The 27,102-nt window shown below is 38.5% G+C and overlaps 1 protein-coding gene and 1 long non-coding RNA gene across 2 annotated transcripts in view; one reads left to right on the top strand and one right to left on the bottom strand.

Annotated features, from left to right (window-relative positions):
* The window catches only part of LOC137226576 (uncharacterized), a 59,138-nt gene extending 42,799 nt beyond the window's left edge, over positions 1-16,339 (bottom strand). Inside the window, exon 1 of the long non-coding RNA XR_010944412.1 lies at positions 15,834-16,339. This is a non-coding gene — a long non-coding RNA (uncharacterized lncRNA). The remainder of the gene's footprint in view (positions 1-15,833) is intronic.
* Positions 15,972-27,102, top strand: part of LOC137226572 (sodium channel protein type 1 subunit alpha) — a 164,603-nt gene continuing 153,472 nt past the window's right edge. The window contains exon 1 of the mRNA XM_067741673.1: positions 15,972-16,348. The gene's annotated coding sequence lies outside the window, so the exon portion shown is untranslated. The remainder of the gene's footprint in view (positions 16,349-27,102) is intronic.

Consider the following 27,102-nt stretch of genomic DNA (forward strand, 5'->3'; position numbering starts at 1 on the left):
TCAGTGGATCATTGGTTAACACACATACTAAAAGTGAGCTTTCCCTAGGAAGAAGGGACACTTCCAGCCCACCCACCTTTCCTGTTAGAGAAAAGTGAGAATAAAAAAGGAATTTTTAAAAGTCAAAGAGAAGATTTTCAATGTAGTGTAATCTGAAGGTTTACTTGGTTAAAAATAGTCTTCCTCTGGCTGACCAGGGATCAAAATTCCCATCTTTACCTGAGAGAAGCAAGAGGGATAGAAGTAAACACTACTGACCACTCATCCCATGCCCAGTGACTAACATATATTTTCCCACTAAAATTTGCGACAATCCTGTGAGACATTTTTATTCCCATTTTCCCCCTCTACAGTTTGCCCTGAATGCAGGAACCAGGATTACAGAGAGAATGTGGTCAAGATGTGACATTTCATGCAGGTAATATTTCCTCTGCTCTGTTGTACAAAATAAATTTATGTTAAGAAATGAAATAGCTTAAGTGCTTTTATCACTCATTAGTATATATCAAATGTTATTGCTTATTAAAGAATAATTAGGGCTTAAAAATTAAACATCAAACAACATATTACATTAAAAAACTGTCTTGGGCTTCCCTGGTGGCACAGTGGTTGAGAGTCTGCCTGCCGATGCAGGGGACACCGGGTTCGTGCCCCGGTCGGGGAAGATCCCACATGCCGCGGAAAGGCTGGGCCCGTGAGCCGTGGCCGCTGAGCCTGCGGGTCCGGAGCCTGTGCTCCGCAGTGCGACGGGCCACAGCAGTGAGAGGCCCGCGTACCGCAAAAACAAACAAAAAAAAAAACAAAAAAAAAAAAACAAAAAAAAAAACCTGTCTTATATTAGTAAAGAAAGACTGTGGGTTGGAATGTGTTCTAGAAATACTTTTTCTTTAAAAAAGAGCACTAATCAAAGTCAAATTTCATCTGCTTCTGTATTTGTCAAGCTAGCCATGTGGAGCAATAGCAAAATTAGGGTTTCCTTCAGCCTCCAAATCCTATGATTGGTTGATTTATAATGTTCTTTAATAGTGGAATTAGAAGCAAACTTTTTCTACCCAATTAAGCTTGCTGACAGAGTAGTTCCTTGTATATGTGGAATTTGCTTGCATTTGGGGCCCTACTGCCTGTCCTCTGCAAAGAGATAAATGTTTTCAAGTCTGAAGACATTTGCAGCTGTTGGGCTAGTTGACTAATCACTTCTGAGATTTTCTTCCCCAAAGTAAAAATCATCTGGGGACTAATTGCTACTCAGACTAATAATAGAGCTTGATACTTCTGAAGATCTTTTCATCACTGGATTTCACAAGTCTTCTGAGCCATCTCTGAAATCCTGAGCTTCTCAACCAAAATCCAAGTAGAGGCTTGAATAACAGAGATTCTCTGTGACAGGTGTGGGGTTAGGGTTGCACATTCTTCGTTCACATTTTCCACCTCACATCCAGGAGACCCTATACTTGATTAGTAGAATCCTGCAGTGTGATGAGGTGCAAAGAGCACTGCATGCTGAGTTCCACGACCTGGGATGCATCTGGGCTCCATCTTAACAGAAGCAAGGCATCAGATAAGTGACTGCCTTACAGACCTCATGTAGATCTGGTAAGCATCTAGGTCTCTAGGGAGTAAAGTTATAAACATTCCTTAAAAGTATTAGGCACATTCATACAACTATAAATTATGATTAACATTTAACTGTCATTAGCCCAACATTCTCAATTTCTTCAGTTATTAAAAAAAAAGGGTGGGGGGAGAAGAAGAGGATGACTTAGCGTATGTAACGTCACTATGAAGAACATGTTTAGAGGTTTTGCTAAATGGAACACATTTAAAATTTTTTTGTAATCCAGCTATATCTACCAAAAGAGCCTGGGTTGTTTATTTTTCATTTCAATAATTGATTTTTCATTTATTTGACCCTAGTCAAGAAACCCTACATGTTGGCCAAGCCTTAGAGACAACTAGCTATGTGGCTTCAGGCAAATTATCTAAATTTTTTCAAATCTTTTTCGTACTGAAAAGTTGGGAAGTAGGAAAGAGATGAGGCAGAAGGAACAAACAAATGGGTCTGGGTTACCCAGGTCAGCATCAACAACCTGAATTTTCCACCTCCAGGAGAACTCTGGCCTTAAACAAAGGGAGCTCTGCTTGTTTAGAGTTCTATATACTCACAGATGTTCACATCAAAATGTGTGAGGGGATCAAGACTTGCTATTTGAAGACAGAATTTCTAAAATTGTGTTCCAAATACAATAGCTTAGTTTGGAATTCTGACTAAAAATGCCTGAGGACTTGGCAGAAGTAATAAAGGGTGGCACACAAGAAATGTATGTTGACTTCTTGATTTGCTGATACACTAAAAATTTTTATTGAACAGAACTGAGGCCCATCCTGAGAAAACATAAATTCCAAAAGTAAATTAATTAGAAGGAATCTTGGAAGAGTATGTGTACTTTCTCCATCTTTTTTTTTTAATAAAAAAGGTAGGGTAGAGTGGTGAAATCTGTTTAACACCTATCACAGGGTTATTATAAGAATAAAATAGTAAACCAAATGTGAGAGTTTAGGGAAACTAGAACCTCTTATATAATATTGGGCCAAAATATGAAATTTAAACTCTATTAATAATAGATATCATTTTTTATAATTTTTGGAGTGTTTTCAAATAGACTTCCAATATCTAGCTTCTCAAAAGAGAGAAGTATTTTGTAATTCTTACATATGGTTTAAAGCATGAAGAGAACAGTCAAAGTACAGCTGCTACTACAGACAGGTTTTTAAATTTTTTTTAAATCAAGCCATTGCCTGCAATTGGACTTTTGAAGTACAGATATTGCTTATTTTAAGAAATATATATTTTTCCTGGAAAAACTGAATGTAAAGACAACTATTAAATGACACTTTCAGTGAAAATTTGTTGCTCTCTTACAAAGAGAAGCATCTTTTTAAAGGCTGTATCATTATTCCTAGTATTTTCTATTTCATAGGTCTGGATTTGTATATGTTTGGCCTTCTTAAAGTAGAGGGAGTTCATCTTTAGTATTATTTTTTAATAGATCTTTATTGGAGTATAATTGCTTCACAATACTGTGTTTGTTTCTGTTGTACATCAAAGTGAATCAGCCATATGCATACATATATATCCCCATATCCCCTCCCTCTTGAGCCTCCCTCCCACCATCCCTATTCCACCCCTCTAGGTCATCGCAAAGCACCGAGCTGATCTCCCTGTGCTATGTTGCTGCTTCACACTAGCTATTTTACATTCGGTAGTCTGTATATGTCGTTGCTTCACCCCAGCTTCACTCTCACTTCACCCCAGCTTCCCCCTCCCTCCCCATGTCCTCAAGTCCATTCTCTATGTCTACGTCTTTATTCCTGCCCTGCCACTAGGTTCATCAGTACCATTTTTTTTTTTTTTTAGATTCCATATATATGCGTTAGCATACGGTATTTGTTTTTCTCTTTCTGACTTCACTCTGTATGACAGACTCTAGGTCCATCCACCTCACTACAAATAACTCAATTCCGTTTCTTTTTATGGCTGAGTAATATTCTATTGTATATATGCGCCACATTTTCTTTATCCATTCATCTGTTGAGGGACATTTAGGTTGGTTCCATGTCCTGACTACTGTAAATAGTGCTGCAATGAACGTTGTGGTATCTGTCTCTTTTTGAATTATGGTTTTCTCAGGGTATATCCCCAATAGTGGGATTGCTGGGTCATATGGTAGTCTATTTTTAGATTTTTAAGGAACCTCCATACTGTTCTTCATAGTGGTTGCATCAATTTACATTCCCACCAGCAGTGCAGGAGGGTTCCCTTTTCACCACACCCTTTCCAGCATTTCTTGCTTCTAGATTTTTTGATAATGGCCATTCTGACTGGTGTGAGGTGATACCTCACTGTAGTTTTGATTTGCATTTCTCTAATAATTAGTGGTGTTGAGCATCTTTTCATGTGCCTCTTGGCCATCTGTATGTCTTCCTTGGAGAAATGTCTATTTAGATCTTCTGCCCATTTTTTAATTGAATTATTTGTTCTTCTGATACTGAGCTCTATGAGCTGTTTGTATATTTTGGAAATTAATCCTTTGTCCATTGTTTCATTTGCAAATATTTTCTCCCATTCTGAGGGTTGTCTTTTCGTCTTTTTTATGGTTTCCTTTGCTGTGCAAATCTTTTAAGTTTAATTAGGTCTCATTTGTTTATTTTTGTTTTTATTTTCATTACTCTAGGAGGTGGGTCAAAAAAGATCTTGCTGTGATTTATGTCAAAGAGTGTTTTTCCTACATTTTCCTCTGAGAGTTTTATAGTGCCTGGTCTTACATTTAGGTCCTTAATCCATTTGGACTTTATTTTTGTGTATGGTGTTAGGGAGTGTTCTAATTTCATTCTTTTACATATAGCTGTCCAATTTTCCAAGCACCACTTATTGAAGAGACTGTCTTTTCTCCATTGTATATTCTTGCCTCCTTTGTCATAGATTATGTGACCATAATCTTGGGTGCTTGGGTTTGTCTCTGGGCTTTCTATCCTGTTCCATTGATCTATATTTCTATTTTTGTGCCAGTACTGTACTGTCTTGACTTCTGCAGCTTTGTAGTATAGTTTGAAGTCAGGGAGCCTGATTCCTCCAGCTCTGTTTTTCTTTCTCAAGATTGCTTTGGCTATTTGAGGTCTTCTGTGTTTCCATACGAATTGTAAAATTTTCTGTTCTAATTCTGTGAAGAATGCCATTGGTAGTTTGACAGGGATTGCATTGAATCTGTAGATTGCTTTGGGTAGTACAGTCATTTTCACAATGTTGATTCTTCCAATCCAAGAACATGGTATATTTCTCCATCTGTTTATGTCATTTTGATTTCTTTCATCAGTGTTTCATAGTTTTCTGAATACAAGTCTTTTGCCTCCTTAGGTAGGTTTATTCCTAGGTATTTTATTCTTTTTGTTGGGATGGTAAATGGGATTGTTTCCTTAATTTCTCTTTCTGATTTTTCATTGTTAGTGTGTGGGAATGCCAGAGATTTCTGTGCATAAATTTTGTATCCTCCAACCTTACCAAATTCATTGATTATTTCTAGTCGTTTTCTGGTGGCATTTTTAGGATTTTCTACATATAGTATCATGACATCTGCAAACAGTGACAGTTTTACTGCTTCTTTTCCAATTTGGATTCCTTTTATTTCTTTTTCTTCTCTGATTGCCGTGACTAGGACTTCCAAAACTATGTTGAATAGGAGTGGCGAGAGTGGACATCCTTGTTTTGTTCCTGATCTTAGTGGAAATGGTTTCAGTTTTTCACCATGGAGTATGATGTTTGCTGTGGGTTTGTCATATATGGCCTTTATTATGTTGAGGTAGGTTCCCTCTATGCCCACTTTCTGGAGGGTTTTTATAATAAATGGGTGTTGAATTTTGTTGACAGCTTTTTTGCATCTATTGAGATTATCATATGGTGTTTATTCCTTAATTTGTTAATATGGTGTATCACATTGATTGATTTGCTTATATTGAAGAATCCTTACATCTCTGGGATAAATCCCACTTGATCATGGTGTATAATCCTTTTTATATGTTGTTGGATTATGTTTGCTATTATTTTGTTTAGGATTTTTGCATCTATGTTCATCAGTGATATTGGTCTATAATTTTCTTTTTTGTGATATCTTTGTCTGGTTTTGGTATCAGGGTGATGGTGGCTTCGTAGAATGAATTTGGGAGTGCTCCTCCCTCTGCAATTTTTTGGTAGAGTTTGAGAAGGATCGGTGTTAGCTCTTCTCTAAATGTTTGATAGAATTCACCTGTGAAGCCATCTGGTCCTGGGCTTTTGTTTGTTGGAAGATTTTTAATTACAGTTTCAATTTCATTACTTGTGATAGGTCTGTTTATATTTTCTAATTCTTCCTGGTTCAGTCTTGGAAAGTTGTACCTTTCCAAGAATTTGTCCATTTCTTCATGGTTGTCCATCTTATTGGCATATAGTTGTTTGTAATAGTCTCTTATAATCCTTTGTATTTCTATGGTGTCAGTTGTGATTTCTCCTTTTTCATTTCTAATTTTATTGATTTGCGTCCTCTCCCTTTTTTTCTTGTTGAGTCTGGCTAAGGGTTTATCAGTTTTGTTTATCTTCTCAAAGAACCAGCTTTTAGTTTTATTGATCTTTGCTATTGTTTTCTTCATTTCTATTTCATTTATTTCTGCTCTGATCTTTATGATCTCTTTCCTTCTACTGACTTTGAGTTTTCTTTGTTCTTCTTTCTCTAGTTGCTTTAGGTGTAAGGTTAGATTGTTTATTTGAGATTTTTCTTGTTTCTTGAGGTGAGATTGAATTGCTATAAAGTTCTCTGTTAGAACTGCTTTCGCTGTGTCCCATAGGTTTTGGGTCGTCATGTTTTGTTGCCATTTATTTCTAGGTATTTTTTTATTTCTTCTTTGGTTTCTTCAGTGATCTCTTGGTGATTTAGTAGTGTACTGTTTAGCCTCCATCTGTGGCTTTTACAGTTTTTTTCCTGTAATTGATTTCCAATCTCATAGGATTGTGGTCCGAAAAGATGCTTGATACAATTTCAATTTTCTTAAATTTTCTGAGGCTTGATTTATGACCCAAAATGTGATCTATCCTGGAGAATGTTCCATGTGCACTTGAGAAGAAAGTGTATTCTGCCAGTTTCAGGTGGAATGTTCTATAAATATCAATTAAATCTGTCTGGTCTATTGTGTCATTTAAAGCTTGTGTTTCCTTATTTATTTTCTGTTTGGATAATCTGTCCATTGGTGTAAGTGAGGTGTTAAAGTCCCCTACTATTATTGTGTTACTGTCGATTTCCCCTTTCATTGTTGTTCGCATTTGCCTTATGTATTGAGGTGCTCTTATGTTGGGTGCATAAACATTTACAATTGTTATATCTTCTTGGGTTGATCCCTTGATCATTATGTAGTGTCCTTCCTTATCTCTTGTAACAGTCTTTATTTTAAAGTCTATTTTATCTGATACAGGTATTGCTACTCCACCTTTTTTTTTAATTTCCATTTGCATGGAATATCTTTTTCCATCCCTCACTTTCAGTCTGTATGTGCCCCTAGGTATGAAGTGGATCTCTTGTAGACAGCGTGTATATGGGTCTTGTTTTTGTATCCATTCAGCCAGTCTGTGTCTTTTGGTTGGGTCATTTAATCTATTTACATTCAAGGTTATTATCAACATGTATGTTCCTATTACCATTTTCTTCATTGTTTTGGATTTGTTTCTGTGGGTCTTTTTCTTCTCTGTGTTTCCTGCGTAGAGAAGTTTCTTTAGCATTTGTTGTAAAGCTGGTTTGGTGGTGCTGAATTCTCTTGGCTTTTGCTTGTCTGAAAAGCTTTTGATTTCTCTGTGGATTCTGAATAAGATCCTTACTGGGTAGAGTAATCTTGGTTGTAGGCTTTTCTCTTTCATCACTTTAAGTATATCTTGCCATTCCCCTCTGGCCTGCAGAGTTTCTGCTGAAAAATCAGCTGATAACCTTACGGGGATTCCTTTTTATGGTATTTTGTGTTTTTCCCTTGCTGCTTTTTTTTTTTTTTTTTTGTGTATGCAGGCCTCTCACTGTTGTGGCCTCTCCCATTGCGGAGCACAGGCTCCGGACACGCAGGCTCAGCAGCCATGGCTCACGGGCCCAGCCGCTCCGCAGCATGTGGGATCTTCCCGGACTGAGGCACGAACCCTTGCTGCTTTTAATATTTTTTCTTTCAATTTAATTTTTGTTAGTTTGACTAATATGTGTCTTGGTGTGTTTTTCCTAGGGTTTATCCTGTTTGGGACTCTCTGTGCTTCCTGGACTTGGGTGACTATTTCCTTTGCCATGTTAGGGAAGTTTTCCACTGTAATCTCTTCAAATATTTTCTCAGACCCTTTCTTTTTCTCTTCTTCTTCTGGGACTCCTATAATTTGAATGTTGGTGCATTTAGTGTTGTCCCAGAGGCCTCTGAGATTGTCTTCAATTCTTTTCATTCTTTTTTCTTTATTCTGCTCCTCGGCAGTTATTTCCACCATTTTGTCTTCCAGCTCACTTATTCGTTCTTCTGCCTCTTTATTCTGTTATTGATTCCTTCTAGTATATTTTTCACTTCAGTTATTGTGTTGTTCATCTCTGTTTGTTTGTTCTTTAGTTCTTCTAGATCTTTGTTAAACATTTCTTGTATTTTCTCCATTTTATTTCCTAGATTCTGGATCATCTTTACTATCATTACTCTGAATTCTTTTTCAGGTAGACTGCCTGTTTCCTCTTTATTTATTGGGTCTTGTAGGATTTTACCTTGCTCCTTCATCTGTGACATATTTTTTTGCTGTCTCTCTCTCTCTCTTTTTTTTTTTACGAGTGGGATTATGTTCCTATCTTACTCATTGTTTGGCCTATGGCTTTCAGCACTGGAGTTTGTAGGCTGCTGGGTAGAGCTGGGTCTTGGTGCTGAGATGAGGACCTCCGGGAGACCTCACTCTGATGAATATTCCCTGGATTCTGAGGTTCTCCGGTCCTGGAGGGCCCCCCCCGCCCACCTCTCCTGATCTTCCCAGCCTCCCTCCTATGCCCCCAGGACCCATGTAGCCTGGAGTGGGCTTTGGAGGGCAGGGGATTGGCCTGGGAGCTCAGCAGTTTCCCCATGCCCGAGTCGGTGGGGCAAATGCCTTCCACTCTTCCCCCACCTGCCTCTCCTGTTCTCTCCTGGCCTCCCTCCTACACCTTAGGACCTACCCATCCCAGAGGGGCCCTCTGAGGGCATAGGACCTGGCCTGAGAGCCAGGCAGACTTCCGCGGCGATTGGGCAGGGGAAACGCTGGGCGCAGTCCCACTCCCCTCTGATCCGAGCCCCCCAAGCGTCCCTTCAGGTGTGGGAACCCCTCCCCTCTCTCAGCCACCCCTCAGGGGCTCTGATCCTGTCCGGCCTCCACCTCTCCTCCCTCCTCAGTCCTCCCCACGTTCTACCGGCTCACTTGGGGGTTCCTTCTGTCCCCTCGGGTGTCGGGGTTGCCCACTAGCATCCGGCAGGTGCCCTAGTTGTGGGAAGACACAAACTCTGTTTCTTTTCACACTACCATCTTGACTTTGCCCCTCATCTTTATTATTAATAATCACAATTTTTATTGCATGGAACGGTTATTAAATGCATAGTGTTTCCCAGGAAGGCTTCATTTTAGGTGCTGGAAATTCAAAACTGAATAAAACACAGTACTGGTTCTTAAGTAGTTGACCAGTTAGTTGAGGGAAGTGGTATAGAAGCAAACATATTTACTAAATGTCATATAAGCACACTAGGGCTTTATAGGTCACAGTAATATCCCAACAATCAGTACTATTTTCTACCTGGATGGGGTAGAGATATCTGAAATGCTGCTTGAAAAAAACTCATCCTTAAACCTAATAGGTTTCACTGATGATGGGAAAGGCAAAGCCAGGGGTGTTGGGTGAGGGGGAAAAAGTGACCCCAACAGAAGGAACAACCTGAGCAAATTGGTAGAGTCATGAAATAGCATAAAGATTTCTCATATCTGCAAGTTTCAGTGAGACTGAAACACTGGCCAAAATAAGTGAGAAGGAAAGTAAACTGTTTCTTTTGATTTGATCTGAGAACTATTCATAGATCTGGAAGGAAATTACTGAGTAAGCCTAACTATGTGGAGGTGGACTGGTATTAGAATGTGGGGATTCTGGAAGAGACAAGACAGTGCAGTCATGGCAGCCCCTTAGGGCTACAACAGAGGTAACCTGACATATTGATGAGGAACCAGGGCTGCGCGTGCTGAGATGCCACCCAGGAAACCAACTTGGAAACGAGAAAACACCAGAAAGGACAAGAATTGAGCATGTCTCTTCCTTCTTCCCAGGTACCCTTCTCCCCACACATATTCTAACCTGGATGATTCTCCTTCTTATCTAAAAGCTTAGGTATTCCAGGGTGTGTGTGTGTGTGTGTGTGTGTGTGTGTGTGTGTGTGTGTGTGTGTGTGTGTGTGTGTGTGTGTGTTTAAAGAAGAATGGCAACCAGGAAGGAGAAAATAAAGCTTTTTTTTGAAGGGTGCCTCTTTCTAGTTTAAGAAGAACACCTGCTTTGAATATATTCTAGCAGGTTTAGAAGAGAATCCAAGACTGAAAATATGGAAAGGCAAAATTATAAATCTACAAACACCCTGGTTCGTTAGCCACTGATTACAGAGCAAATTTAAGTGAAAGCAGTCTCTGGATTGCCTAGGGATTCATCCTCAACACCAATCAACGTATTCATTCTCTATCTTCCCCAATCTCTCTGTCTCTCTTTCCCTTTGTCTCTGTCTCCTTTCTCCCTCCTCTCCTTCTCTCCTCCTTTTCTCCTGCTGGAAGTAATCTGATTCAGAGCAACGGATGCAGTGCAGAACAGCAATAGATACAAAACCTCAACAATGAGCTTAAGAAAACCTCGTCAGCACTGGCCACCATTCACGTTAGTCACCATATTAGCTGGCCCGTCTTATTGTCCACACGTTTAGATGGACAAACTGGACTTTGGATTGTGGCATCACTGATGTGCAGTTGCTTTTCCCCAGCTCCCTAAGGAAAGAGATCACTTAACCAGATTCCTCAGGCCACTACCACACGGACTGAGTGAGCCTCATCCTTGTCAATTCCAACACAGACTCAAGGGCACTAATTTAAACATACCTGCTCCAGGTATGTATCAATAATATATTTTTCAGACCACTTCTCTCTGTTTCTACTGATACCTAATCTACTTCTTAATTATTACAGAATAGCCTTTTAACTATTTAGGGTTTATCTCAGAGGTCTCTAGAATTTTCTTTTCTAGAGCTGAATCTTTGTCTTTACCACCCCAGTTTTCTTATAATATCAAGTCACTTTCATTCAGTTCCATGTTCTCTCTCTATGCCTCTCTCTGTGTCCCTTTCTCTCTTCTCACTCTCCCTCTCTTTCTCTTTCTCGCTCTCTCCGCCCTCCCACCACCCACCCGCATACACACCACTTGTACTAAGCCCTCTGGGAAGTGTAAAACAAGTTTATAATCCCCTCAGGCTGATTAATTGAGCTATTAGTGTTGAGACAGATACAGTTATTCTTTTTCTCCTTCTTCCTTATTAAGAGAACCCCAATTTTGTTTCAAACATCTAACAATCCAACTTGAAAGCTATCTTTCCCGGCTTCTTCTCTTGCCACTATAAGTAGCCATATAACAATTCTGGCCAGTGAGACCCATGAAGAAGTCTGCTGAGGATTTCTGAGAAATTCGCTTTCCTGATACAGGCTGCAACCCTTCCTCCTTGTATTTTCTTACATCCTGCCTGAAATGCCAAAGTGATATCCAAGCATTAGCTGGATGTTATGTTCAGAATGGATTTAGAAACTGTTCTTTCAAAATTCATATAAACAAGCCATGTTTCTCATAGCATATGGAACTGTTCCAATTTGGGGTACTTTATTTAAAATGTAAAACTATAGACCTGAATTTCAGGTACTATAATGTAAACATTTGAATACCTGTACTAAAGTTTCTCTGATCTCCTTAGGTGGAAGAAAAAGGATGCGATATCATTTCCAGGTGCAAAATATAACCAATTATGCCACCAACACAAGGAGAGATCCGCTACACCCACTGTTAAATCCTCTCAGTTCTCTAATTTAAATTTATTTATTTAGGGCTGTGTTGGGTCTTAGTTTCTGTGCAAGGTCTTTCTCTAGTTGCGGCGAGTGGGGGCCACTCTTCATCGCGTTGCGCAGACCTTTCACTGTCGCGGCCTCTCGTTGCGGAGCACAGGCTCCAGACGCGCAGGCTCAGTAGTTGTGGCGCACGGGCCTAGTCGCTCCGCGGCATGTTGGATCTTCCCAGACCAGGGCTTGAACCCGTGTCCCCTGCATTGGCAGGCAGATTCTCAACCACTGTGCCACCAGGGAAGCCCTCAGTTCTCTAATTTAATCTCAAAAGACAAAAATTGGCAAAAGATGATATATTTTCAAAAGATGCTTCAACTGCAAAGATGAAAAGTAGGCAGAGAGAGCTTGATGACCACAATAACTTATGCTCCCTTCTGAAAAATGGCTGCCCAGCCAGGGACAACATTTCTCAGCCTCCCATTGCATCTAGGTGGAGCTATGTGACTATTCCTCACCATTTAAATGTAAGCCAGTCATGTGTACCTCTTCTGGGCTGAAGAGGTATGTGTAATTCTTCACGATCTCTTTTTGTCTGTTAGCTTACTCTAGAGGCAGGAGGAGCCGCAAGAAGGATCCATGAATCATCATGCAGAAGGCCGCCTGCCAACCAGGAACAACCACATAGATCTTTGTGTGAGTAAGAAATACAGTTTCATTGTACTAAGCTACCAAGACTTTTGGGTGTATTTGTTGCCGAAGCTAGTGTTAACTCTAATTAATAGAAAGGGCAAAAATTAAAATCTCACATTTTACTGAGCTAAACCTGAGATAACCGAAAAAGTATTAAAGTGATTGAGCTGACCTAGAAATAATTACGTTTTCTGCCATTAGGCAAAAATGGGACAGTAAAATAGAAATTAAATTAATTTATAGGGAAATGAAGAAAGTTGCAATTTTGTTCTCTCTTGAGTTTGCGACTTGTAAAACTCATACCTGCCAGGTACTAAACATATTTTATTTTTGCTGTTTCCAGTTAGGCTGGGAATAGTCTTGGTGTTCTGCAAAGAATTGCCTCACTTATTTCTGTAAGAAAGTGAAATAAATACCTTGCTCCTCATGGCTATTCAGTGACGTAGAAGCTACTGCAATATTCAATTTTTTTCCAAATAGGTTATTTCAAGGTGATTGTGACTTGGGTTCAGAAGTCAACTATCTTCCTTTAAAAGTTAAATTTGGTAGAAATTATGAATGGCATCATTTTTTTCCTCTAAGATTAGAGAGCTTCTATTCTTCTGTGCCCAGGAACCCTCTATAAGTTTAAAGTAAAACTTTTGGCTTGAGGGGTCATTTTGTTCCAGGTTTTTTAAAAGATGTCAGTATTATTCCAGACAATATAAAGAACAGCTTCTGGTTTAGAGAGGCACTCTTGTGACCTAGTTGGGTTATCTGATAAAGTTTTCCATGGCTCAGCGGGAGGCACCATGTGCTTTTCAGTCTAGCTGATTCCAACAAGACAACAGACAAAACTGAAACAAATGAAGAAAAGCCTCTTTTCTAAATTAGTGAGACACCATTTTACTTAGTAGTTGCATAAATTTTAAGGGTTAGAGCTTTAATTCAATGTCCATTTAATCTTTTATAGAATTTTTTATAGAATCTTTTATAGAATCTTTCCAGAAAGAAACAGTTTTAGACAACCTTGATTGTGATTATGGCTGAGTATGAGGTGAAATGGCAGATGGGATTATTTTCCCGTTTTCATTCTGAAAAGTTTATCTCCAGCTTTCTCTTTGTATCTATTTGACGACAGTGTAGTTGTAAATCCATTGTTTCCCAGGTAATGTTCTATTGCAAAAGTAGGATAATTTTTTCCATAGAAGAGCCAGATATAAAATGAGAAAACTTTTCCTTCTTTTGAAAGATAAATCAGCTTAAACTAAATGATCACACTTCAGAATTTTCCCAGAATCACCAAAACTGTATGCTAAGGGAGAATGGAAGCACCTCACTTTGCTTTAAAAACAGAACCCCAGCTCTGTTGGGGGTGGCAATGAGTTCAGCTAAAAACACAATTTTTCCAGACTCCCCCCACCCCCAGGAGGGGTGGCATTTTTTACAGTTACAACCCAGAAGACGTAAGTCAAAGTCTCTTCTGGGAAAGCTCTTGGAGAAAGCTGATCCGGCTAGCACTTCCCTTTTGCCTTTTGCCCTTTGCCCTTTCTGTCCTCCTGCCTAGAATGTAGTCAGGATGCAAGAGGTGAGGGAGCCATTCTGAGACCGCAAGGCAACAAATCAGAGGATAAAAGCCACATACTAAGGATGGCCAAGTGGAAGGAAAAATGAGCTTAGAGCCCTGAGGACTGTGGGTCTGCCAGGACTGTGAAATCCTAACTTAATGTCATTTGACCTTAATGTCACTTGTTTCAACTTAATGTCACTTGAGTAAAACAAAACCTCTATTTGGTTAACCTAGTGAGAGTTGGATTATCTCTTATGGGCTGTCAAACCTATACCAAGTTGATCTAATTAGGTTGCAAGGAATACAGTAAAAAAAAAATTTGTAAGAGCAGTTTCTAAACAAGCATTTCAGGAGCATTAATTTACTTTGGCACTTATTTAAGTCATACATTCATAAATCATTCTTATACTTTCCTTAAAATGACTCTTCCAAGGAATTCTACTTGGCAATAACATGCAACTCTCATAGAAGGGTCAATATGGATGCATTTCACCCCTCCATTTATTCATTCAGCAAACAGTTATTGAGGGCGCAGTAACCCCTGTGCTGTGGGCAGGGATGCAAAAATGAGAAACAAGTGCCTGACTACAAAAGGGTCAGTTTGCTTGAAAGTAACAAGACAGAATCTCTTTTGAAACATTCTGTTTTCCAGTCCTTTGCTTCCTATTGGTTATTTCATGTACATTAGCTCTCCAAGAGACAGATAAGCCTAGCACCACAATCAATATCAACAAAATAAAAGAACTTGAACCACCAACATGGTATCCAGTGCTAAATGTTCAGAATACTCTTTCATAATTTGACATTTTAGTTAACTATCATACCAGTATGTTCATTACAGTTGTGAGAAATAATTGAAGAAAATTTCTCATTCTGTCCACTACAAAACTTGTTTTTCAAAAATCAGAATACTGCTAGAAGCAGATATTTAATGCTATTCCACTTTGTTCTGTCATTCCTATGATAAAAAAATTATTGTACATCAGGCCTTTATACCAGTACTAAAGGACAGTTATTCACTGTGGTATGGTCAGCAAAGTACCGGTGACTATCAAGAAAACCACTTTCTACTCACTTCTTCGTGTCACCATCAGCCCATCATTTAACTTCTTTCTACCTCTGTTTCCTTAGGGGTTACGTGATGGGGTGGAATTAAACTATTGTGTTGTTTCGTAGACCTAAGCTTCTCTTATTTCCCTCCTGTATTCTCGGTGGGATGCATTAGTAGACAAGTTTCCTGACTAAGAGCAGGACATTAAGATTAGTTTTAAAAGATGCATGGCTTCTTTTCTGTTTCTACTGCCTTGGGAATTATATATCTTAGCCCATATCGCATACAAAACCACAGTTTTATATATAATTAAACAATATAATATCATATTAATAATACCATATCACTTTACTCAGGATCAGAATATAGGACTGGTTTTATTATTTCCAGGTTTTAAGGACCTAACTTGTATTGCACGCATTTTAGGTAATTGAATGAAAATTAGATGTAGAGTGCATTGTTTTTAATTTGCTGTTCCAAAGTATCCCCCAGATATCCAGGAGTGAGTCTAAGAAAGCTTATTTAAAAGCACGGTGATCCTCTTGCCTTATTCTGAGAAACTGCTTTCAAAGTCTAAAAAAAGATTCATTTTACGCAAAATCTGAATGCTGAAATTCAAATCTTTTTAGTACAGACAGTAGAAGTAATTAACACATTTGATAGTTATCTGCAAACCACCACAGAGAGGTACCTGCTTCTCTTACTACTTTCATGAAAATATCTGAAACTGAAATACATCAAACACAGCCAGTTTAACCCACCGCATTCTGAATTTGATACACAGGATTATAAATGCTATCATCTTGCTTACAATAAGATGTTCAAGGGACATGAACACTCTTTACAAATCCTTTAGTTATCATCCTGCAAACCAACTCACACCTGAAAGTATTCCTCTGTTACAAATACACATATTCCCCTATACTTACCACAATGAGTTAAAGGTAGAAGCTCCGTGGTAGCCTTTGAGTCATTACTTTGCTTTACCATTCCCTTCATCTGAGGTGTCATGGCACAGTCCTTTACAGACAGCCAGTCATTCTGTTAGGTTTACTGCAAACACCGAAAGAGGTATCTTGTACTTGCTGGAAGACTTAGCTTCTATGCTTCTGGTCATTCTCCCCACAAAAAGAACGGGACCAGTTTCTGAGCTATTCTTAACTGTCCTTCCCAAACATTTGAAAAGAGAAAGACAAGACTTCTTGATTTCCATGCAAACTCCCAGCCTGCCCGCCTGCCTGCTGCTGCCAATACTCCTCACTCTTGCTGGTGATGACATTCAGCAAGCTCCCCAGCTCCGATGCTTCGTTATGTAAGGCTGTCTAGGTCAAGTGTAGGAGACACACTGCTGGCCTGTGAAAACTCATGGAACTCTTCCTTCAGATTAACACTTCAGGGGCTATGGAAGCTGGAGGAAGCTGAGCTTTTACTCCATCTTTTGGGGGTAAATATTTTTTGCATGAATCAGTGGTTTATGTGCTATAGTCTTGGCAGCTGCCTGTCAGCCATGCTGAGAGGTGTAGAGGGAAATTACTAAGAGATTTCAGTTCTGTCAGCATGCTTGAATAAGCATAGGATGTCTTCCAGCAATCCTAGCTTTAAGACAGTTAAAGAGTAAATGAATCATAAATTAGAGTTTGCTTATCAAGCATCATCTCTAACTATCGAGGAATGCATGTTGGATTTGATTGTTTAAACTGAATGCAATCCATTTGCTCAGAGGCATTGAAGGAGAGCATTATTAGATGGGGCTATTAGCTGTAAGAGATTTACTGCAGTTCTTGGCTGTTACATTGCCCTTGTCTGATTGCAAATTTGCTTCCCTTGTAAATGAGCTTTATGTTTTCCTGTATTTGTCTTCTGTTGTGATTGTTTGTGATAGTATGAGAACAGAGCCTGCATAACCTGGCAGTTATGTGACTTCAACAAATAATAAATCCTGCCTACTTATTCCAAGGTGAATACTGCAGTAGGAGCGCCATTTGATACAAGCCTGACTAGTGTTGGATTAACTGCATTCGTTCACACTGCTGTGTATGGGGTGCTTGGAAGCATTATCCCAGGTTTAGCATGAACACTTATTTATTCTCTGAGCAAAAGTAGAACTGATATCATGCTGATTCTGTTTTAGACTCTCACACTGTGTCCTGGTACGGGAATTAGTTAAAACGGGAGACTCTTATTGAATGCTGCAGAAAAGCCTGGTAAGATTGCGGCAGCAGTGTAATATTGGGGAAAAAAATTTTAATAAAATTTAACCAGAGATTATGAGACAACAAATGGCACCTGATTTAAAGGATAGGTGGTTATTTTAAAAGTTGAAGATAGATACAGCACATTTGAGAGGGGTTGGCTTCCTGCGTGCCCTTGGCAAGCAAAGTTCAGTGCCTTGGACAGGATGTCGTGATTAGGAAAATAAAGGCTGTGTAAACTGCCTTCATGATTTTAAAGAGATAAAGAGGATGCTGACTACTCAGTCGTTGGGTGTTTCTAAGTGAAGACCGGCATGAGGCAGGTTAATTGGAGAACACTCACTAGGTACACAGGTAGTTTTAAAGTATCTGAAATTTGTTGCATTCTTTTAATTAAATGAATGGAATGAAAATGAGTGTTACTAAAATGAATTTCTTTGAGAGTACTTTTCATTCTGTTAATCAAGATTAACAGTGACACATGGATTATTTATGATGGGAATATACTGCTTATCATCTTATGCTATATTTAATTGATTAAACATGTACATGTTTTTCTAAATAATTTAAGGAGACAGTTATGGTCCCTCAGGGCCTGACTGTGTATTATTGATGTTCAATAAGCATTTTCCCCATAGACTTAGCTTGGCATAAGGGCCCCATCAGACCGGGTTTTACTTAGCTTGGCATTGAGAATATTCCTCATAAACATAATGTTGACAATAATGCATACATATTTAGTTGTACTTACAATCTTTTACTTTGTATATCTTTAGGATAACACTGTCAGTACTCTAATTGTTTATAAATGATTTTTGTTTAATACTATTTCTATTGGCTATTGTTAAAATGAATTCTTTCTGGTAATGTAGCTTAAAAGTTATATTAATTTCTTCATTTCTAAAGTAAGGTATTTGAGTTAAGTGAGGTCTAAAGTTAGTTTTGATTCGGCCATCAGTAGGATATATTCTTCTAAATGTGAATTAGCCCTATTAATTAATCTATGCTAAAGTAAGATTACATCTTTTGGTGAAGTTATGTTTTTTAAATACCTACAATACTAGGCCAGTTGAGTACATACCAAATGCTAGGCCAGTGTTACCTCAAAGTGTTATGTCCTGAACAATAGCAGCAACAGCATCACCTGAGAACTTGTTAGGAATGCAGATCCTCAGGCCTTGTTCCAGATTTCCTGAGTCACAACCTCTGGGTTTGGGGTGGGGCAATTTGTCTTTTAACAAGCCTTCCAGGTGACTGTGAAGCTGCTACAGGCTGAGAACCGCTATGCTGGGCAGGGCTTTGGTTAAATCTCATAAAAAATAGTTCTTACTATAATATATTTCGAATAGGTCCTTTTTATATTATTGAACATATTTCAAAGATATGTTACATAATTGTTTTCTATTTCCCTGGTGGCCCAGATTTCCCAGTGTAAGCAGTACTCTGTTTTAAAGATTTATGCATTTACTTAGTACATCTTAAACCTAAATTTGTTCATAAGAAGCTTTATTTTCCAACAGTTCCATTTTTAGCTTTCAGAAGTTACATAGTGTGATGGGAAAAACACTAGAGGGCCTATCTCTTCTGCTGGCTTGCTGTGTGACTTGGCCTATGTCACTGACCCGCTCTGATGTTCAGTTTTTTATTTGTAAAATGATAGGTTGGCATAGTCAGGGCTTCTCAGCTCAGCACAACTGACATTGTGCTGTGGGGTGTGTCCTGTACATCATATAATGTGGAGCAGCATCCCTGGCCTCTACCCAAAAAGTGCCAGCAACAACCCCCAGTTATGACAATCAACAGTATTTTCAGACATGAACACGTCTCTCCTAAGGGCAAAATTGCCCCTCCTACCTCCTCACGTCCTAATCATCCCCTCCCCCTGTTTGAGAACCATTGTTAACTCCTCTACATAAAGTTCTATTACACTAAATAATAAAACAATGTATAATTTCTCCTTTTGGAAGCAGTCAGGTTAAAAATTCCAAATGAATAAATAGATATATGTCTTACTTGTATAACTCAGCTATAAGCTCTTCGTCCCCTTGAAGAGTTAGGCATAACTGTCTCAAATTCCTACCAGTTCCATAGTCTGTGGAGGTCCCCAAACCCTTCTGCATTTTTTCAGGGACTTAAAATCTTGCATCCTCCTCTATGTCCTGGAGTCCTAGCTCCATGTATACTCGTCACTCTAAAAAAGTGACCCAGATTCCATCTGTCACTAGTTTCTACCGGGGATTTATGCATACCAATCATCTTTTGAGTTAAATAGATTTCACTAAGGATTTGGGCTGCTCTTCCCCGTATTCTCTTTCCTTTCTCTACCATCTCTGCTCCCCACCCCCTCCCTGCAAGATGTTCTGAGAACTGCAAATTCTTTTCCTTCTAGTGTGCCTGGTAGGCCAGCTTTCCACGCTCTTATATCTGGATGTAAATGCGCAAACCCATCAAAGAATTTAGAAGATTAAGGACCTTCAGTTTAGGACTTTCTCCTCTTCCTGGAAGGCAGTTGAGGTCATGTTCTATAATCACAAAATCATAAAGTCATGGGGCTGGAACAGGTATAGAACAAGTTCATTTACATGTCTTTAGAAGTCATACTGAATGATCGCTCTTGGCCCATAAAATTATACATTTGCATGCTAGAGTTTCAGAATTTTATATCTGCCCATGAATTGTTACCTCAAACTTCAGCAATTTAGTCCAGGCATTTTCTGGAGCTGATATGCGTGGTGGAAATAGATAAGCCACACAAACACACACACACACACACACACACACACACACACACACACACACAGACACACATACACAGACACACACACACACACACACACACTCACACACACAGACACACAGACACACACACACACATTTTCCCCCCAAGAGTTAGAAATTCTTTTCAAAACATATTGTACTAAAAATTCAAATTGTGTTATTCTAAGATATCTGTGAATTAAGGGACTTAATCTAAAACGTAGATATAAAAATGTGCCAGGTAACTACATTTTGATTAATCAAAATAATAATATCTTATGTTTGAATGATTGTATCTGTATTTCCAAGTAATTTTATAGACATGACCCTTTCTCAGACCCATAGCCACCCTATAAGATAGGTCCCATTAGTGTTCTCATTTTACAGAGAAGAAAATAAAAGCTCAGTATCTCCAGATGTCAAATCTACTTCTCTTTCTACTATTCTACGAGGCAAGACTCCCTAGTGTATGTAGTTTCAACATATTGGTGAGTATAATTTCTAAGTGTTTTCTGATAAAGACCTATTTCAAGGGTCTTCCTGCTCCAAAGCACTCAGTGTAAGGACTGAGATGTACTACCAATTTTTTGTTTCGGTTTCTAGGATTAATACATTTTCCCCAATTTATCATACATTTATTTGTATAATATGCTTAATTGATTGTTCTTCATATGTATTACTAAAGTGCTTACGGAATGATTTCAACACACCATTTATTATACTCATCATAGTCACCTGCATTATGTCACTTAATGCTACCTAGTTCCTTTGTATTTTGGACTTTACGTAACTCTATTCACTCAGGTCAATTAAATAGCAACTTGCCAATGAGATCTAGAAGGAAAAATCAAATTCCAAAAGGAAGAAGTGGTTCACTTATGGCTGCAATACATTTGGAACTCTTTGCAACTGTCAATCATTCATGCTGCTTTCTTTATTTACCTTGAGCAAAACTCTTTTGGGTTTGATATACAGATTCACAACATGAAAAATTATTCCCAACATCAAATATAAATTCTTCTTTTAAATGACTCATTTCCCAACACCAGGATCCCAGTCACTTCCATCTTTATTTGATCTTAAAGTAAATACCGGAGAAGAACTTAAAAGATCTTTTATTCCATTTTGGAATATTAATTCAGGGAAAAATTATACAATAGAGAATAATTTAAATAGATATTAAATACAATGAATTTCAAATGAACTGGTAGTATATGTGAATTCTATTTTTTCTGAAGCTGTGACTCAGCTCAATATTAGAGTCTTCTGTTGAGAGTGGAAGTTGTCAAGCTACACCCTACCCCAGCAGAGTTAGGGGTATAAATGTCTTGTCAGACAATCCCCTTCCTTATCACTGGTTAGCTCTGTGACCACGGACAATTTATTTAACCTCTCTGAAAATCCCTTTAGCTGCCAGGTGAGAATGGTACAGAATTTGTCAGAATTCAAAAGATATAATGTATGTCAAGTGGTTTATTGCAGTGTCGTTCACATATTAAACGTGTTCAGAAAATAATCGTTTATAATAATATTTGGCATCAGACGGTCCCCAACATATCAAGCCTGTCCCAGGGTGTCCTCCTAGTATAATATCTTCTGAGCAAAGAGGACATTTATATCAATATCAGGATCTGGGACTCAAAAGATGCTAGATTCAAGGACAAATGTTCAAAGAACTGAGGCATCAGGAACTGGAGATTAGGTGGGACAAGGATAACCAAGGATGGATGGTTACCTGGACTCTCTCACCCTGCCCCTAAAGATAGTTTTAAAATTGCAGTATCCCAAGATAACTAGCCAACCCTATGTCTAGTATTTTTACTTGTTTTTTCTAATATGTCAGCCCTTATTCTTTAAAAATTATATTATCAGGGTAATAATCATTATATTACATATAATTATATTATCATAATATATTGAATAATATAATACAATCATTGTATTATATATAATTACATATAATTTAATTATATGATAATTACATAATTATATTATCAGGCTTATAATCCTTTGAGAGATTTGAAAAGCCTAGGAAATGTAGACATTTTTCTTCAGAGTAGAAGGAACAACTATAGGGAGAAAGTACCTATGACTGGAAAAGAAACTTAAAATTACACTGATTTACTTAATTTATTTTGAGAAATGGTTTGGGCCTAAAGATAAAGCCAAACAAAATTTCTACCAAGCCAAGTTAAATTCTTTGACAATTGAGAGCATAAATTAAATAATTCCTCAGATTTTTTTCTAATTCTAATATTCTTTGTAAATGAGATTAACTCTGGACCATGAGCATCCAAATATCAACCAAATCCAAGATGATTAGATTTAATAGACCCATGTCATATGTCCATTAATAATTAAAGAAAAATAAGTGACTCAATACTGCCATTTTAATCATTTATCCTACAAATGCATCACTAATCACATATGTCTCATGATCTGGAATTTGTCTGATAAATATGCTGATTTGTGAAAAATTAATCCTTCTTGTTCTGTAAAATGAAATTATGGTTTTCTGATAAAGTGACATTATATTTTATGTCCAAAAAGTGAAGTAGTGAAATAGGATATCTGAAAGAGTTGTCAGTGTTTCGTTGGGATTGTCTCATTTGAGGATACAAGGGAAATAGAAGAGGTATCATTTTCTGTATGAAATTTTCTAAAGACTATTACTCTTATTATATAATACTGGGATAAGGGAAATGTGCAGTTTCTAGTAAGAGAAAACTTTATATTAGCACGATCAGGACATCAGAAGGAAAAGAAATGTTTTGGTCTCCGGATTTTCTAACCATTGTCCTCCTGACAGTTAGTCAGCCCTCTCATACCCACATCCACCTTGACTTAAGTGGTTTTAGGAGCAAATAAGCCAATTATAAAGACTACTAGTACTGTCAGTGTTCTGACAGGAAAGAGATGGCTCCCTCAAACTGGTGGAAAGAAAAACCAAAATACTTGGTTTTAGCGTTTCAACATCATACTCTCCTGGTTTCCTTGTGAACACGGTTCCATCTTTCCTTCTGTAGCAGGTGTGCTGGGCGCTATGTGATCTGGCATCTACCCACCTACCCAAACTCTAACCATTTCCACAGTCCCAACCTGAAATCTGTCCTGTACACAATATTTCCTCTTCTTGGAACACATTTTCTCTTTCTCCTCCACACATCTTTGTGTTTCTCCTAGTAAAGTCCTATAGGAAACTCTCAGGCAAAGTCAAGACTTGGCCTAGATTTCACTTCCTGGTTAACAAAGTAAGAAGTTTGATAATTCCTAATGAGGGCAGAGGTGTGGGAAACAGGGCTTTTACGCTGCTGTTGGAGTATAAGATGGTGCCATGCCTTTGTAGGAAAATCTAGTTATAGCCACCAGAGTTAAAAGGCACATTCCCTTCCGCTCAGCAGAGCCATTTCTTGAGAATGTATCTACAGATACGAGTATCTGTACGAGTGGGAAAACCATCTGTAAAGTGATGTTTGCACCAGCACTGTTTGAAGTAGCAACAAAACAAAACAAAAACTTAGCTTCCTCATCTATAAAATAATGATAATAATAATAGTATTTATTTCATGAGATTGCCGTGAGGTTTCAAGGTCCTGGCATATATTCATTATTATTCCTCTTAAATCATTATCAGAATTGATTTGAAAATGCTAATGTCTAAGTACCTACCATATACTAGGCACTGTGCTAAGGGTTAGGGTATTAAACAGAATCTCTTATCCTGAAGATTTTATTCATTTCCGTAAAATAGTTTAATTTCATTTGTTTTTTACGCAAAGAGAAAGAAGTGTTTTTTAGAGATAAGACGGGACACATTGTTATTTCCCCACTTCCCACCAGCCCTTCACATCTGTGGAACTTGCAAGTCATCCTTGCTGTGCATGCAGAGGAAAAGTAGGTTCAAGGAACCAAAACAAGATGATGATGCCCAGGGACATGCACCAGTGGGGAGGACTAAATATGCAAATGGAGAGAGCAGCATTTCCAGAGCCCAGCAAGAGCTGGAGCCCTGGCAGCAGCTGTAGAATGCGAAGTCCAGAGAAGGGAATGGTGAGAGTGGTGAAATGTCAGGTAGAAGTCAAACAAGGGGCGAGTCTCCGGAAAGACCCTCAGTCCCCAAAGGCCACTTTCCATAGTTAGACATAATCTGGGAGCCCTTGTCTTCTGGGTTCTTTTGGGTTTAGCCCAAGGAAGGCATTGATGGAAAGTTGAGGGATTGCCCCCACCACCCCCTACTTTCTAGTCTAGGTGGCTGCATTCTCCTCTGGTAAACCTCCTGCTGAGGTCTGCCAAAGCTCCCGCTCTCACTGGGAGCTGGGGCTTCCGTTTCCTCTGTTATTGAACTCGGGTTCAGCTGCTTGCCATTCAAAAGCCAATAATTCAAGAGGCAAGTGTCAATAGACAGTAAAGATTCCTTAACCAGAAAAGTTGGCAATCTGGGGAGAAGTTGGACATATGTCCCAAGACCAACTCCTAAGATTCTGCTCAGCAGTTTTTAAAGGGAAAAAAGGGAGAAGAATCTCAGTGAACCGTTAAATGGGCAAACAGGAAAAGGGCAAAAGAGCTGCTTTCACCTCCTTGCCTGTTAACACCCAGGGGTGTCTGGCTGTCTCCACTGCCGGTTCCTGCGTGCTTCATCAACCATCTGAACCTGCTTAGCATTTTTTCCCATCAAATTGTATTCATTCAGCCCCTTTTGAGTGTAGACTCTATTTTCTGCCAAGATCCTGACTAAATCAAAGGTGCAATTTTAAAGCAATAGATGTTTCATGGAAGTGCTCTGTGTGACACCCTGGAGAGGAGAATCTGGGCAGATGAAATTATAGATAAAGGTACTGCTGTCTTGTGGGGCAGCAGCTACCACGTGAAGTAGGGCAAATGGTTTTCTGAGTTTTATCATTGCTGAAGTCATGGAAAGATCCACATTCTGTATTTGCTGAGCTGCAGCAAAACTAAGGGGAGCAGAAATGTAAATGTAAATGGTCACATCCCATATATGTTCATTAAAAAGGTGCAGACCCAGAAGGAGCCCTTTCCTGCTTATTCAGCTTGTTCTTCCCTGCAGAGAGGAGGAATACAGGTTACTGTGAGGTAATGATAACAACCAGAATATAAGACTTTCAAAGAGACTGAATGGAACATAGAAACAAGTGTGTCAGTCTTTGAGCTTCCTTATGTATCAATTGCCATGGAAAACATTGAGACAAAGTGATTCTGTCATTTTAGCATCCCATAATGAGTAGATGAATCCGGTTGTCTTTAGTCCAACTGTAGACAGCCAGGTATAGGAGTCTGCACATAGGCATGGGAGTACAGCTCCCCAGCACCTCTCTCCCACACCTGAGACCCGAAGGATCCCAGGTGTCCGGTGCTGTGCTATCTGATATGATTAGGGACCATCCCAAGAGTAGTAACTCAGTTCATGGGCCACAAAATTTCCAGGCCTTCTAGGAGGACTAGGCTAAATGTAATTACCATCTGGCCTTTCATGTGCCTTCTCCCCCAGTCACTCGCCAATCTATCCTAAAGAGTGTGAAGCCCTGAAGTGGGCCCTGAAGAACCTCTGTCCATTATGTGACCTAAGGTGGAATTCTTGCATTTCCCAAGGGAAGAGAGGAGGAGAGATGTAATCGTATGTGATTTGTGTGCATTTGTGAATGGATTTCTAAAGATCAGAACTGCTTAGGACTGTGTGAAAGGTGTAAATTTCCCAGAGAAACAGGGCAGCACCTAATCCTAATGACATGCGTACATTATGAATAGCTTTGCTATGCTCTTTGGTAAAGTCAGTGGCTTTCCGCCTTTGAACATGAAAGGAAAAAGATGTTAGTAAGAATCCTTTAGGGGAACAGGAACTACATGTTTGCTTATGCTAAGTTTTGGCAAAGTTCAGTTTTATTCTGTAAATAAAGAGTTGTCTTCATAAATATCAGCTATTTCCTTTAGTTTAAATAAAGTCCTCTTTATAAAAAAATCTAATTAAACCTCTTCAATAAATAAAGTGATGTGGTTGATTTCAAGATATATTAAAATGGCAAACATGTTTTGGTTCCAATAAGTAATCAGGCATATTTTACTTAACACTAGCTTTAACTGACTCATCTTTACAAAGGGGGAAATTGCTGTATGAAATAGATCAGGCGAAAACCAAGCATAATGTTTAATTGACTTAAGAAGATGGAAAGAGACAGAAGAGAACCCAGCACAGTAACTTAATTTTTTATAACTGTTCATGCATTTTCTTAATTTACACTGATATTTCTTTTCTCTCTTTAATCTCCTGTGGCAGTAGATCTGGACATAATGCTTTAAATATTGTGATCTTTGATCTTATTTCAAGAGTCAAAGCTTTATGAAGCCTTTATATATTTAGAGAAAGAGGCATAAAACTTAGGCATGTGAAACATTAAATTTTGTTTTTATATATGAAAGATAACTGCCATATATATATGGTTTATCAGCCTAAAGAAACAGACAATATATTTTTAGATTACATTTTGGCTTCTCAAAGAAATTATACAGCTTCAAGACCATTTGCTTCTTGGATATTTCCTGGCACTCTTTTTGGGTCTGCATTTCTGAAAGCTGTCAATGTTACACTCTGAGTACCTGATACTCACGCCCTTGAACTTGAACATCTTGTGGTTAATATTTAAGATCAGTATGTGGAGCTAGACTGAAGGACGGTCACTTTCTTTATCCTTTGCTTAAACCAATGTTGGTTAGTCTGTCACCTTCTTAAACAGTAACTGCAATCATAGACTTCATCACATCCATCTGTCAAAACATGAGTGAAAATCAATTGTGGTGTATCTAGAAATACTCCACTCACTTCCATTTTGCTTCTTATATGCTGATACACCTACTCAATTTTAATTTCCTTCATAGTTAGACTGTGGAAAACAATTGAATGGACTCTTGTGGGATAAAACTAGCTAGGTGACCTTGGTCAAGTCACATCACTTCTGTTGGCATCATTCTTCATACCTAAAGTAAAATCCCTTGTCTGAGTAATCTCTAAGAACTTGCCAGCTCCACACTTCCTCAAAAATTATCATCTCTGTAGAGAAGTGGTGAAGATAATATTTATGTCAGTTGACATTCTGTTTTATGAGGTTTGAAAATGTTATTTTGTCCTACCTGTAAATTATAGTGGCATTTCATTCTGGAATTTTGATTCATCCGTAATCAGCAGATACCATCAGTTCATCTTCAGAAAATACCTTCATTCAACCACAGTCACTGGAAT

The sequence above is a fragment of the Pseudorca crassidens genome, chromosome 6, assembly GCF_039906515.1.
Source record: "Pseudorca crassidens isolate mPseCra1 chromosome 6, mPseCra1.hap1, whole genome shotgun sequence".
In the NCBI taxonomy this organism is placed as follows: domain Eukaryota; kingdom Metazoa; phylum Chordata; class Mammalia; order Artiodactyla; family Delphinidae; genus Pseudorca; species Pseudorca crassidens.